Here is a 13,111-nt window from a genome sequence, read left to right as displayed (position 1 = left end):
CGGACCCCAAACCCTAGAAACATCCACCGCAGCCACTGCGGTCGCCATGGCCAAGAGGTACGAGGGTAACAATGCCACTGCAAATGGCTTCGGCAGTCGCACCCATCACGAAAAGGAGGCGAATGCTCTATATGAGGTGGGGTACATGGCCCCGTTGGACATGCGCGCGCTCGGAGAATGGCGCTTGAGCGCAGGAGGTATCTTGATGCCGTCGGAGCCACGCGAAAATGCCTCCGCGAGTGTGATGCACTGGTACTTCTACGGCGCGCTCATGCTGGAGCAGCACACAGACCCGCACCGGTACTTGGAGAACGTCGTTACCTGGAACGCCTTCTTTCGGCAGCAGTGCCTCTTCGAGCTCGGTCGGTACAAGGGGAAAGGGATGCCGCCCATCGGCAAGAATGCGGCAGCATATCGTATCTGGTGGGGTACGCTGGGCCGCACCCTCGCAGCAGTGCTCAAGCACATCACTCTCGGGAACGAGCCGCAGCTCGAGTACCCCACGCCGGCACGGAGGTGGGCGCCGCGGAGGATGGCCTCCGCGTCCTCATCTTTGTCGTCGTCAAGGTCGTCGTCGAGGGCATCCTCCTCGATCATGCCAAGGACGCCGAGGAGCGGCGACCTCTAGATCGGAGGTCCTCCGCCACCGCCGGTAAGAGCGAGGAGGACGAAGCACGAGGACGATTCATGTGACTCCTCTCCCCGGTTGAAGAAGCCGAAGGCGGAGGCAGAGTGGCAGGCCTGCCGGAATAGCAGGCAAGCAAGCTCTGCTTCGCGAGAGGGAAGGATCTGGACGAATTCCCGGGGCAGCGAGCGGCCATACTCACGTCCTTCAACGCGACCCCCCCCCCCTCCCGGCACCGACGACTTCGCGGAGGCGTGGTCGCGTTCGGAGGCCAAGAAGGAGGCCGCGGGGCATGCAAGCCGCTTAGGCATCCTCGTCGAGCTCAACGATTCGCCGCCGCCCAAGGACGACAGTGAGAGCTTTGACAAGGAGGGTGGCGACTATTACCTCTTCTACCGCTGCCTCAAGATGAACTAGTTTTTTCCTTGTTCTTATTATGTTTTAATTATTATGTACCTATGAACTCCATCATCTTCACCAAGTCTGGAGATGCTCTTACCGAACGGTAAAAATTCGTGGATGGACACACCCTTGACTTGGCTTCCAATGTACGGGGTAAACCGTAAACGAACGGCGGTGCGCAACGTGGACATAGTTTCTTGTTCTTCCAAGCGACGGCTCTATCCATGATGATTATCGTCTGTCAGCCGGGTAATCCACGGCGCCGAGTGAAGGACATATTTTTTCACCCGGCCGGCCTGAGGTAACATGACCTGCAAGCAGTGTGCTCACGCGCGCCAGCTGGTTCACCATCCTTTTACCAAGTTCTCTCTGCGGAATTAAGTAAACCTCGTGGCCGGAGCGCTAGCTCGTGTCTTGGCTGATCGCCATGTGAGAACTCCTGACGCGATCACACGCTCACGTTGACGTAGTACCCGTAGTACGCTCGCTGGCGCCGTGTCCTGTCGTCATCACATGATCGCCGGTCAGTTCCGTCGGTTTTATAATATTATCTGCGGGTCAAGCGTCTCGCTTCAGCTACTAATCTACCAAGAGCAAAGCTATTCTTTTTGGCTTAGAATGAGGTACGGAGCAGGGATAAACTAACAAGTACGGTTAGCGCTAGACTCGACCGCTTGAGCCTCACGATCTTAGCAAGCACTCGTCGGCTCGACTCGTTCAGCTCGGCTTGTTGCAACAATGAATAAAGTTAAACGATGATTTTAGCTCAACTAGCAAGCTAAACGATGCTTTTAGCTCAACTAGCATCATCTTTAGCTTTTTAAAAATAAAACATAAATAAATCTACTATTTTACACACATATTTGTTATAGGACAGAAATCAAATTTTTTTATCCCAATTTTTTTAATCTCTCACATGCACCATTTTAACTCTAACTACACTTAATATTAGGTCAAATTTCACTCATGGTCAAACTTCCCGGTCAGTCACCCATCCTCACACTATTCCACCCATAGCACGCTTAACTTCTCGGTTCCATTTAGACAAGATTCCATGAAAGAAATGGCACCTCTTGCATCATTATTTTTTGAATTCCGAACAATTACCTACATAAACTACAAGAATAATTACATCAATTTTGAATTCAAATGGACAATAAAATGATTTTTTTATTTTTTTATTTAATATGGAATAATTAATATCTTTAAATCTGTAAATCAAAATTTGACAAATAATATTTCTAAATCTATTAGAAAAACGAGAGGAATCCAAATATGACATCTATATCATATTTTGAATCTAAAAATAATTTTTCCAAAAATTCATGAGCATTAGATCATGTACCAGTAGTTTAAATCTGGCCGGCCTCCTGATACGTCTCCAACGTATCTATAATTTCTTATGTTCCATGCTAGTTTTATGACAATACCTACATGTTTTATTCATACTTTATATCGTTTGATGCATTTTCCGATACTAACCTATTAACGAGATGCCGAAGCGCCAGTTCCTGTTTTCTGTTGTTTTTGGTTTCAGAAATCCTACACAGGAAATATTTTTGGAATTGGACGAAACAAAAGACCACGTTCCTATTTTTCATGGGGCTTCACGGAGTCCGAAGGAGAGACGAAGGGGGGCCGCGAGGATCCCACACCCTAGGGGAGCGCGGGCCACCCCTTGGTCGCGCCGCCAGGTGGGGACCCCACCTCGGGATTCCACCGACATCGCCCCTTCGTTTATATATTCTCTCCGTCGCGAAAACCCTAAGATAACCCGACGATATCCCACGAAGAATTCCGTAGCCGCCGCCATCGCGAAGACAAGTTTCGGGGGACAGAAGTCTCTGTTCCGACACGCCGCCGGGACGGGGAATTGCCCCCGGAAGTCATCTCCATCGACACCACCGCCATCTTCATCGCCATTGCTGTCTCCCATGATGAGGAGGAGTAGTTCTCCCCGAGGCTGAGGGCTCTACCGGTAGCTATGTGGTTCATCTCTCTCTCCCATGGTGTGATCTTTATGTGATCATGAGCTTTGTATCACTATTAATCTATGTGCTACTCTAGTGATGTTATTAAAGTAGTCTATTCCTCCTCCATGATGTAAAGGTGACAGTGTGTGCATCATGTAGTACTTGGTGTAGGTTATGATTGTAATCTCTTGCAGATTATGAAGTTAACTATTACTATGATAGTATTGATGCGATCTATTCCCCCTTTCATAGCTATTGGTGACAGTGTGTATGCTATGTTAGTACTTGGTCTAAATTGCAATGGTCTATTATGCACTCTAGAGGTTACTTTAATATGAACTCCGGACGTTGTGGAGCTTGTTTACTCCGGCTTGAGGTGTGCTTTTATAGCCCTACACAATGAATGGTGTTTGTTATCCAACAAGAGAGTGTTTGAAAGTAGCACAAGTGAAGAGAAGTTATTTATTTATGTGATCATTGTTGAGAGTGTCCACTAGTGAAAGTATGATCCCTAGGGCTTGTTTCTAAGCATTGAAACACCGTTTCCAACAAGTTCTGTTGCATGTTCGCTTGCTGCCATTTTTTATTTCAGATTGCAATTACTACTTATACTCATCCATATTACTTGTATTTCACTATCTCTTCGCCAAACTAGTGCACCTATACATCTGGCAAGTGTATTAGGTATGTTGGGGACACAAGAGACTTCTTGTATCTTAATTGCAGGGTTGCTTGAGAGGGATATCTTTGACCTCTACCTCCCTGAGTTCGATAAACCTTGGGTGATTCACTTAAGGGAAACTTGCTGCTGTTCTACAAACCTCTGCTCTTGGAGGCCCAACACTGTCTACAGGAATAGAAGCGTGCGTAGACATCACCTCCTACCGATTCGGCAGGAATTTGTCTTTTTCATGAGGGAAGGATGGAAAAGTTCCAGATACACCGATTGGGAAATTTTCCATCTTAGGTGGTCTAGTATTTTTAAAAAATGAGTTGGTACTAATGTGAAACTTTAATTTGGTGGTTGCTTCACAAAACATCGCGTTTTCGGCACCTCAAAAATGGAAAATGGCTTTTTTCGCGCGATGAAAAGGAAAATTTTCTCCTGCAACATCGTAAGACATCTCAAGATACACATGTGTGCATAATATAGGAAAATTATCACAAACTATGCCGCGATTCTATCCATAACATTGGTCGTTTGACCTAAATGTCATGAAACCTCGAATCTCATTTTATGAAGGATTTTTAGTTATGTTTGCAATTTTCCAACTTTAATATTTTCCTTGCAACTATGAAATATAATATGACAGCACGCGAAGGTTTCGCATTGTTTGGATCTTTTTTGAATTTTTTATGCCCGTTTCAAACTATATTCAAAACGGTGGGCATGAAGATCCTTTGCCCGGGGCTGAGGCTCGCTAAACTTGCACTGGATCTCTGATGAAATAGCATGCTGTGAATCTAAAAATAATTTTTACAAAAAATCTTGAGCAATATATCATGTACTTGTTCAATTCTGGTCGGCCTCCTACCGATTCAGCAGGAATTTATCTTTTTCTTGAGGGGTGGACGGAAAGGTTTCAGATACACCGGTTGAGAAATTTTCCATCTTATTTGGTCTAGTATTTTTGAAAAAATGTGTTGGTACCTATGTGAATCTTTAATTTGGTGGTTGCTTCACAAAACACGTCGTTTTCGGCACCTCAAAATGGAAAATGTTTTTTTCGTGCGATGAAATGGAAAACTTCCTCCTACAATATCGTAAGACATCTCAATATGCACATGTGTGAACAATATGGGCACATTATCACAAACTATGCCGCGATTCTATCCATAACATTGGTCGTTTGACCTAAATGTCAAGAAACCTCGAACATGATAGCTTATTTTGTGAAGGATTTTTTGTGATGTTCACAATTTTCCAACTTTTATATTTTTCCTTGCAACTATGACACATAATATGACACCACACGAATGTTTCACATTGTTTGGATCGTTTTCGAATTTTTTATGCCCGTTTCAAACTATATTCAAAAAGGCGGGCATGAAGATCCTTTGCCCGGGGCTGAGGATCGCCAAAATTGCACTGGATCTCTGATGAAATAGCATGTTTTGAATATAAAAATGATTTTTACAAAAAATCTTGAGCATTATATCATGTACTTGTAGTTCAAATCTGGTCGGCCTCCTACCTATACGGCAGGAATTTGTCTTTTTCATGAGGGGTGGACAGAAAGGTTCCAGATACACCGGTTAATAAATTGTCCATCTTATATGGTCTAGTATTTTTAACAAATGTGTTGGTACCAATGTGAAACTATAATTTGGTGGTTGCTTCATAAAACACCCCGTTTTCGACACCTCAAAAATGGAAAATGGTTTTTCGTGCTATGAAATGGAAAACTTCCTCCTGCAACATCGTAAGACATCCCAAGATGCACATGTGTGCACAATATGAGCACATTATCACAACTATGCCGCGATTCTATCCATAACATTGGTTGTTCTGTGTGAAAGCCATAAAACATTGGATATGATAGCTCATTTTTGAGAAAGTTCTTTGAGATATTTTAAATATTCCAAGTTTCATATTTTTCCAAGATAGTACTTATTTTTCTAAAAAAAATTGATATATTATTTGTATTTTTCTGAATTATAATGATTTAGTTATGATTTTTTGAAGATTAATGTGGTAAAATGGAAAATAGCTATGCCGACGGCTTTGCCGTTGGCACAGGGCTGAAATATGTGCCGTCGGCACAGGCCTGACGATGTTGGCTCGCCGTCAGGGCGGAGAGGCTGTGCCGACGGCTGAAACTGTGCCGACGGTTGTCGTCGGCAGAGATCTTCATGTGCCAACGATTTACCTGTGCCAATGGCTGACCTGCTGGGTTGGCCGGAACGAGTCATGTGCCGACGGTCCCGATATTTTGCCGTCGGCACAGGATCTGGCCATCGGAACCTTGACTGGTTCCCGTAGTGATGCGGATTGTAGTACGTTGGCGCATGGGATGCGAGCCGGCCGGAAACTGACAATGATGTTTTTTGGTGAAAAAAAAGATAAAATTGACATGACCCAAATGGTAATTACCCTTGCAAACTTTTTTTTCGTCGCTCCAAGTTGCTACAACGGGCATGATTTCACCATATAATTTTCATTATTATATGATAGGAATTCATACAAATTTAAACTGAACACAAATGTTTCTCTAAAACAAAGTACTACTTTTGTTTGGACTTATAATAGTACTTGATAATTTTTTTTGCAAAATTATATCAATAGTGCTCAGATAGGTGACCATATAGAACAAACGCACAATCTAAGTAAAGTGGATATTCGGAAATTAATCATTTCTTTTATTACAATTGGAACCTTAATTTTTTTTTTCATGATATTAGGATTTATAATGACTTCATTATTCATACATTCGTGGCATTTTAGTGTCATAAACCCGAGATGGTAAATCATCCACTATTTCAATCTCCACAGGTTTATTTAAATTGTACCGACCAATCAAACATTCGGAAGTCAATTTTAGATGCATACCTAAGGTGAAGGTCTTTACATCATATTAATTTTTAAATGTGGTTTTAATGTTATCTAATCATAGAATCGAAATTTAAAATTATCCACCATTTCAAGTCTGTTTCAATTTTAATGGCCAATCCGACGCTTGGAAGTGAATTTAATTACATGCAGACCTAAGGTGAAAGTTTTTAATAGTTTACTCACGAAAGTTTTTCATAATTATTATATCATATACTTATTTTACATGAAAATTTGTGTTTAATTTATAGTTTAGCATCTATTCCCCGCCACATCAAAATTTATATGTAATATTGTAGCTTGTATTTTACAGTAGGAAATTCCAGTGAGACACGAACACTTCCAATACTCCCTCGGTTCCTTGATATAAGTTGTATATTTTTTAAAAGGAATCTGAAATATAAGGTTTATTGAGTTTCGCCACTCGTCCAGACAAATCCTTTTAGAGATATGATTATGTTCTGTATCTCATACAAACTTCAATATTTTCTCACGTCAATTAGGCAGGTTAATCTATCCCAAAATACGTGTCACTTTATGTCGACGTGCGTATTTTCATGCTAAAAACTATACACTCAATCTTTAAAAACAATGGAAGTATTAATTAGTATATCTGTATTGTTCACGAACTCATTCTTTTCCTTTAAATAGTATGAGCAGCATGATCTAGTATAAGGACAGAACCGGACTACCAGGGTTACTTTATTAGCTAGTTAATCATAGCCATATATTAGAGATCTAATGAACTAAAATAATTTAGATGATGCCAACTAAATAGTTTTCAAGCGGGCTCAGGAAATCTCGGTAGAGCTTTTTTTTCCTGAGTCCGTGGATCTGATGCGATTCATATGTACGTACAGGATGGACTCGGTACTTTTTACTTTTTGTGAAGCGACTCGTACTTTTACTCACTTTGCATTTTTTCGAGTGGGCTCAGGAAATCTCGGTAGAGCTTTGAGTCTGTGGATCTGATGCGATTCATATGTCATATGTACGTATAGGATGGACTCGGTACTTTTATTTTTTGCGAAGCGGACTGATGGCGTGTATTTCACATGTTCGTTGGGCAACCCCAAGAGGAAGGTATGATGCGCACAGCAGCAAGTTTTCCCTCAGAAAGAAACCAAGGTTTATCGAACCAGGAGGAGCCAAGAAGCACGTTGAAGGTTGATGGCGGCGGGATGTAGTGCGGCGCAACACCGGAGATTCCGGCGCCAACGTGGAACCTGCACAACACAACCAAAGTACTTTGCCCCAACGAAACGAGTGAGGTTGTCAATCTCACCGGCTTTCCGTAACAAAGGATTAACCGTATTGTGTGGAAGATAATTGTTTGCAGAGAAAACAAGTAAAACAAGTATTGCAAGTAGATTGTATTTCAAGTAAAGAGAATTGGACCGGGGTCCACAGTTCACTAGAGGTGTCTCTCCCATAAGACGAACAGCATGTTGGGTGAACAAATTACAGTTGGGCAATTGACAAATAAAGAGAGCATGACAATGCACATACATATCATGACGAGTATAGTGAGATTTAATTGGGCATTACGACAAAGTACATAGACCGCCATCCAACTGCATCTATGCCTAAAAAGTCCACCTTCAGGTTATCATCCGAACCCCCTCCAGTATTAAGTTGCAAAACAACAGACAATTGCATTAAGTATGGTGCGTAATGTAACTAGTGACTACATCCTTGAACATAGCACTAATGTTTTATCCCTAGTGGCAACAGCACAACACAACCTTAGAACTTTCTGTCACTGTCGCAGGTGTCAATGCAGGCATGAACCCACTATCGAGCATAAGTACTCCCTCTTGGAGTTACAAGCATCTACTTGGCCAGAGCATCTACTAGTAACGGGAGAGCATGCAAGATCATAAACAACACATAAGCATAACTTTGATAATCAACATAACAAGTATTCTCTATTCATCGGATCCCAACAAACGCAACATATAGAATTACATATAGATGATCTTGATCATGATAGGCAGCTCACAAGATCCGACAATGATAGCACAATGGGGAGAAGACAACCATCTAGCTACTGCTATGGACCCATAGTCCAGGGGTAGACTACTCACTCATCACTCCGGAGGCGACCATGGCGGTGTAGAGTCCTCCGGGGGATGATTCCCCTCTCCGGCAGGGTGCCGGAGGCGATCTCCTGGATCCCCCGAGATGGGATCAGCGGCGGCGGCGTCTCAGTAAGGTTTTCCGTATCGTGGCTCTCGGTACTGGGGGTTTCGTCACGGAGGCTTTAAGTAGGCGGAAGGGCAAGTCAAGAGGCGGCACGGGGGCCCACACCATAGGCCGGCGCGGCCAGGGGTGGGGCTGCGCCGCCCTAGGGTTTGGCCACCCCGTGGCCCCTCTTCGTCTCGTCTTCGGACTTCTGGAAGCTTCGTGAGAAAATAGGCACCTGGGCTTTTATTTCGTCCAATTCCGAGAATATTTCTTTACTAGGATTTCTGAAACCAAAAACAGCAGAAAACACGAATCGGCACTTCGGCATCTTGTTAATAGGTTAGTTCCAGTAAAATGCACGAATATGACATAAAGTGTGCATAAAACATGTAGATAACATCAATAATGTGGCATGGAACACAAGAAATTATTGATACGTCGGAGACGTATCGGCATCCCCAAGCTTAGTTCTCGCTCGTCCCGAGCGAGTAAAACGATAACACGGATAATTTCGGAGTGACATGCCATCATAATCTTGATCATACTATTTGTAAAGCATAAGTAGTGAATGCAGCGATCAAAACAATGTGTATGACATGAGTAAACAAGTGAATCATAAAGCAAAGACTTTTCATGAATAGCACTTCAAGACAAGCATCAATAAGTCTCGCATAAGAGTTAACTCATAAAGCAATAATTCAAAGTAAAGGTATTGAAGCAACACAAAAGAAGATTAAGTTTCAGCGGTTGCTTTCAACTTGTAACATGTATATCTCATGGATATTGTCAACATAGAGTAATATAATAAGTGCAATAAGCAAGTATGTAGGAATCAATGCACAGCTTCACACAAGTGTTTGCTTCTTGAGGTGGAGAGAAATAGGTGAACTGACTCAACATTGAAAGTAAAAGAATGGTCCTCATAGAGGAAAAGCATCGATTGCTATATTTGTGCTAGAGCTTTGATTTTGAAAACATGAAACAATTTTGTCAACGGTAGTAATAAAGCATATGCATCATGTAAATTATATCTTATAAGTTGCAAGCCTCATGCATAGTGTACCAATAGTGCCCGCACCTTGTCCTAATTAGCTTGGACTACCTGGATTATCACCGCAATACATATGCTTTAACCAAGTTTCACAAAGGGGTACCTCTATGCCGCCTCGTACAAAGGTCTAAGGAGAAAGCTCGCATTTGGATTTCTCGCTTTTGATTATTCTCAACTTAGACATCCATACCGGGACAACATAGACAACAGATAATGGACTCCTCTTTTAATGCTTTAAGCATTTGACAACAATTAATTCTTTTCTCATTAGAGACTTGAGGATATTTGCCCAAAATCGAAACTTCCACCATGAATCATGGCTTTAGTTAGCGGCCCAATGTTCTTCTCTCACAATATGCATGCTCAAACCATTCAACTCAGTGTAGATCGCCCTTACTTCGTACAAGACGAACATGCATAGCAACTCACATGAAATTCAACAATGAGTTGATGGCGTTCCCCGATAAACATGGTTATCGCACAACAAGCAACTTAATAAGAGATAAAGTGCATAATTACATATTCAATACCACAATAGTTTTTTAAGCTATTTGTCCCATGAGCTATATATTGCAAAGGTGAATGATGGAATTTTAAAGGTAGCACTCAAGCAATTTACTTTGGAATGGCGGGAAAATACCATGTAGTATAGGTAGGTATGGTGGACACAAATAGCATAGTGGTTGGCTCAAGTATTTTGGATGCATGAGAAGTATTCCCTCTCGATACAAGGTTTAGGCTAGCAAGGCTTATTTGAAACAAACACAAGGATGAACCGGTGCAGCAAAACTCACATAAAAGACATATTGAAAACATTATAAGACTCTACACCGTCTTCCTTGTTGTTCAAACTCAATACTAGAAATTATCTAGACCTTACGTAAACCAAATATGCAAACCAAATTTTAGCATGCTCTATGTATTTCTTCATTAATGGGTGCAAAGCATATGATGCAAGAGCTTAAACATGAGCACAACAATTGCCAAGTATCACATTACCCAAAACATTTATAGCAATTACTACATGTATCATTTTCCAATTCCAACCATATAACAATTTAACGAAGGAGAAACTTCGCCATGAATACTATGAGTAGAAACCAAGGACATACTTGTCCATATGCTACAGCGGAGCGTGTATCTCTCCCATAAAGTGAATGCTAGGATCCATTTTATTCAAACAAAACAAAAACAAAAACAACCCGACGCTCCAAGAAAAAGCACATAAGATGTGGCCGAATAAAAATATAGTTTCAGGGGAGGAACCTGATAATGTTGTCGATGAAGAAGGGGATGCCTTGGGCATCCCCAAGCTTAGACGCTTGAGTCTTCTTGATATATGCAGGGGTGAACCACCGGGTGCATCCCCAAGCTTAGAGCTTTCACTCTCCTTGATCATGTTGCATCATACTCCTCTCTTGATCCTCGAAAACTTCCTCCACACCAAACTCGAAACAACTCATTAGAGGGTTAGTGCACAATATAAATTGACATATTCAGAGGTGACACAATCATTCTTAACACTTCTGGACATTGCATAATGCTACTGGACATTAGTGGATCAAAGAAATTCATCCAACATAGCGAAAGAGGCAATGCGAAATAAAAGGCAGAATCTGTCAAAACAGAACAGTTCGTATTGACGAATTTTAAAATGGCACCAGACTTGCTCAAACGAAAATGCTCAAATTGAATGAAAGTTGCGTACATATCTGAGGATCATGCTCGTAAATTGTCGTAATTTTCTGAGCTACCTACAGGGAGGTGGACCCAGATTCGTGACAGCAAAGAAATCTGGAACTGCGCAGTAATCCAAATCTAGTACTTACTTTTCTATCAACGGCTTAACTTGGCACAACAAAACTCAAAACTAAGATAAGGAGAGTTTGCTACAGTAGTAAACAACTTCCAAGACACAAAATAAAAACAAAGTACTGTAGGTAAAAAAATATGGGTTGTCTCCCATAAGCGCTTTTCTTTAACGCCTTTCAGCTAGGCGCAGAAAGTGTAACTCAAGTAACATCGAGAGATGAAGCATCAACATCATAATTTGTTCTAATAATAGAATCATAAGGTAACTTCATTCTCTTTCTAGGGAAGTGTTCCATACCTTTCTTGAGAGGAAATTGATATTTTATATTACCTTCCCTCATATCAATAATAGCACCAACGAGTTCGAAGAAAAGGTCTTCCCAATATAATGGGACAAGATGCATTGCATTCAATATCCAAGACAACAAAATCAACGGGAACAAGATTATTGTTAACGGTAATGCGAACATTATCAACTTTACCCAAAGGTTTCTTTGTAGAATGATCAGCAAGATTAACATCCAAATAACAATTTTTCAGCGGTGGCAAGTCAAGCATATTATAAATTTTCTTAGGCATAACAGAAATACTTGCACCAAGATCACATAAAGCATTACAATCAAAATATTTAACCTTCATCTTAATGATGGGCTCCCAACCATCCTCTAGCTTTTTAGGAATAGAGGCTTCGCGCTCTAGTTTCTCTTCTCTAGCTTTTATGAGAGCATTTGTAATATGATGCGTGAAAGCCAAATTTATAGCACTAGCATTAGGACTTTTAGCGAGTTTTTGCAAGAACTTTATAACTTCAGAGATGTGGCAATCATCAAAATTCAAACCATTATAATCTAAAGCAATGGGATCATCATCCCCAATGTTGAAAAAAATTTCAGCAGCTTTATCACGAGCAGTTTGACAGTTTTAGCAGCTTTCGAGTGCGTTTTCGCGCTTTGCATTAGAAGTGGAAACATTGCTAACACCAATTCTTTTATTAGTATGAGTAGGAGGTGCAGCAACATGTGTAGCATTAGCATTAGTAGTGGTGGTAATAGTCCAAACTTTAGCTATATTCTTCTCTTTAGCTAGTTTTTCATTTTCTTCTCTATCCCACCTAGAACGCAGTTCAGCCATTAATCTTATATTCTCATTAATTCTAACTTGAATGGAATTTGCTGTAGTAACAATTTTATTTTCAATATCCCTATTAGGCATAACTTTTGATTTCAAAAGATCAACATCAGAAGCAAGACTATCAACTCTAGAAACAAGAATATCAATTTTATTGAGTTTTTCCTCAACAGATTTGTTAAAGGCGAGTTTGTGTACTAATAAATTCTTTAAGCATGGCTTCAAGTCCAGGGGGTGAATTCCTATTATTGTTGTAAGAATTTCCATAAGAATTACCATAGCCGTTGCCATTATTATAAGGATATGGCCTATAGTTGTTACTAGAATTGTTCCGGTAAGCATTGTTGTTGAAATTATTATTTTTAATGAAGTTTACATCAACA

The sequence above is a fragment of the Lolium rigidum genome, chromosome 5 (assembly GCF_022539505.1).
Source record: "Lolium rigidum isolate FL_2022 chromosome 5, APGP_CSIRO_Lrig_0.1, whole genome shotgun sequence".
Lineage (NCBI taxonomy): Eukaryota > Viridiplantae > Streptophyta > Magnoliopsida > Poales > Poaceae > Lolium > Lolium rigidum.
Note: the sequence above shows the minus strand (reverse complement) of the source record.